This window comes from Carlito syrichta, unplaced genomic scaffold (assembly GCF_000164805.1).
Source record: "Carlito syrichta isolate Samal-C Ts95f unplaced genomic scaffold, Tarsius_syrichta-2.0.1 Scaffold303608, whole genome shotgun sequence".
Lineage (NCBI taxonomy): Eukaryota > Metazoa > Chordata > Mammalia > Primates > Tarsiidae > Carlito > Carlito syrichta.
The window spans coordinates 154381-157086 of NW_007247704.1; positions in this window are offsets into that span (position 1 = coordinate 154381).

Below are 2706 nucleotides of genomic sequence, written 5' to 3' on the forward strand. Positions count from 1 at the left end.
CGAGGGGACATGCCAGTGGATTTGGTGATGGTTTCCCATTTTTACAGTTGGGGTTGAGCTGGGCCAGTGAGTGGCTGGTGGGGAAACAAACCTTCAGGTGAGTTAATGCTGGGTCAAAGGATGGAAAAGATGGAGTGGAGATGGCATAGAAGTAGCTGAGAAGCTCTCTGTTAAGCCACATCCACTAAGCCAGGCAAGCCAGACACGTGCAGGACATGAGATGCGCTATTTGCTTCTCATCTGGTGGTGTGCAGTCAAGGAGCTGCTGGGTCGGGCATGGTGCTGGCCCATGGACTCACTTCCATAGGGTTTGTCTTTTCAGCACCAAATCAGGGAGCAGGTTTCCGTGGTTCTGGCCTCGCCTGTCACAGCAGAGGTGCCACCCGGGCAATCTGGGTTGTGCAATGTTGACTGCTGGCTTTGGGGCTTCTCGAAATTTGGTAATTTTTCTTTTAAAATATTAATAAGCCAAGCACAGCGGCTCACACCTGTAATCCCAGCACTTTGGGAGGTCAAAGCAGGAGGATCACTTGAGCTCAGGAGTTCGAGACTAGCCTGGGCAACCTAGCGAGACCTCATCTTTACAGAAAAATTTAAAAATTAGTCAGGCATGATGGTACAAACTTGTAGTCCCATCTACTTGGGAGGCTGAGGAGGGAGGATTACCTGAGCCCAGGAAGTCAAGGCTGTGGTGAGCCATGATTGCTACTGTACTCCAGCCTGGGCAACAGAGTAAGACCTGGACTCAAAAAATAAAATAAAATAAAATATGAATAAACAATTGCACATCTTAGAAAGTGACTTGCGCATCCTTGGGATGTTTCCCACTAAAGCAGAGGGTGATGTTTTATGAGAGAGTTTTCCAGGTTGCAAGAACCTTAGAAACTCGCTCCACATTTTGGTGCTGAAAAGACAAACTCCCTGGAGGTGAATTCTTTACCTGATTAGTGGTTCAGGTCATGAATTTACTATCTGCCGAATCTGATATCCTGTTCTATACCAACCTCTACTTCTCAGCTGGGTTTCACAAACACCTGCTCTGTCCCAGGAAGCAAGGGATGCAGATGAAGAGGAACATAGTCCATGTCCCTAGGAAGCTCACAGACTGGTGGAAAAGAATGACTCAGACTGATGTGAAGCTATGGGAATGCGGTGACAAGGCATATGGGATGAATCCAGCCCAGGAGATGGGGTGAGGTTTCCAGGCTGGGCTTTCTTACAGTCCGTGGCTGGCCTTGCATCCATCCTCTCCTGGTGGGAGAAGCCAATGGGCATTGCAGAACTGGAATCAGGAAAGGAGGGGCCAGGATAGCGTAGAAAATCCAAGCAAAAAAGACTTTTCAGGTAAAATGCCAAGATGAGAGGATAGAAAAATCCGATCTAGTGCTAAGTGGGGATACCTGACTGCCAAAGGCCCCCAAGTGAGCCTCTGGGTGTGCTAATGTTCTATATCTTCATTTGGGTAGTGGTTACAGAGGTGTGTGTGTCTGTCTGTCTTTAAGACTATGTCAAAAAACAAAACAAGACAAAACTCTAGGCCCACTATGATAACTGGGGTATTTCTTCTATTTCTTCAATAGCACAAAAAATTATTCACCTTTTATTTCCCATTTACAAGTGTTTTCATCTATACAATCTCATCCATTTATCTTAAGAAAATTTAAGTAATTAGGACATATATTTTATGCCAGAAACTTAAGTAGATTAAATGATTTGCCCCAAATTACCCTGCTAGAGAGTAGCACAGCCAGGATTTTTTTTTTTTTTTTTTTTTTTTTGAGTTGGAGTCTCTGTCGCCCAGGCTGGAGTGCAGTGGCACACTCATGGCCACCCCAGCGTCGACCTACAGGGCTCTGACGATCATCCCGCCTCAACCTTCCAAGTAGCAGGAACTACAGGCGTGCGCTACCACACCTGGCTAATTTTTTATTTATTGTAGAGACTTATCTCGCCAAGTTGTTCAGACTGGTCTTGAACCTGCAGGCTCAGGCAATCCACTTGCCTCGGCCTCCCAAAGTGCTGGGATTACAGGCTGAGCCACCAAACCTGGCCTCACAGCCAGGATTTAAATAAGTTATCCTAACTCCTAGTCCAGCTTTATTCTCATTATTCAAAGATAGTTTTAAAATGGGAAGTATTAATTTTATATTCTAACTACAAAATGTTAAGATCACAGTTTGTGCCAACAGGGCCCTAAGAAGCATCTCTTAGCCACTTCTTTTTTTTTTTTTTTGAGTTGGAGTCTCACTCTGTCACCCAAACTGGAGTGCAGTGGCCGCTCCCAGCCACTGCAGCCTCAACCTGCCAGGCTCCAGCGATCCTTCCACCTCAGCCTTCCAAGTAGCTGGAACTACAGGCGCGTACTACCACACCCAGCTCATTTTGATTTATTGTAGAGATAAGGTCTTGCCAAGTTGGCCAGGCGGGTCTTGAACCCGCGGGCTCAGGCAATTCACTCACCTCAGCCTCCCATAGGCATGGGATTACAGGCTGAGCCACTGAGCCCGGCTCTCTTAGTCACTTCTAACACAAAGCCCTTTCAGCTTGGTTCAGACAAGTTTCTACCTACCATGTGACCCTGGAGGAATAGTGGGGGAACACAAGCCACACCATCCAACAGCTCATGGTCTAGTGGAGGAGACAGGGTGTGGTAACCTGGTTATGGTAGAAGCAGAGTATGACCCAGTAGCCGTGCAGGAGATGTGA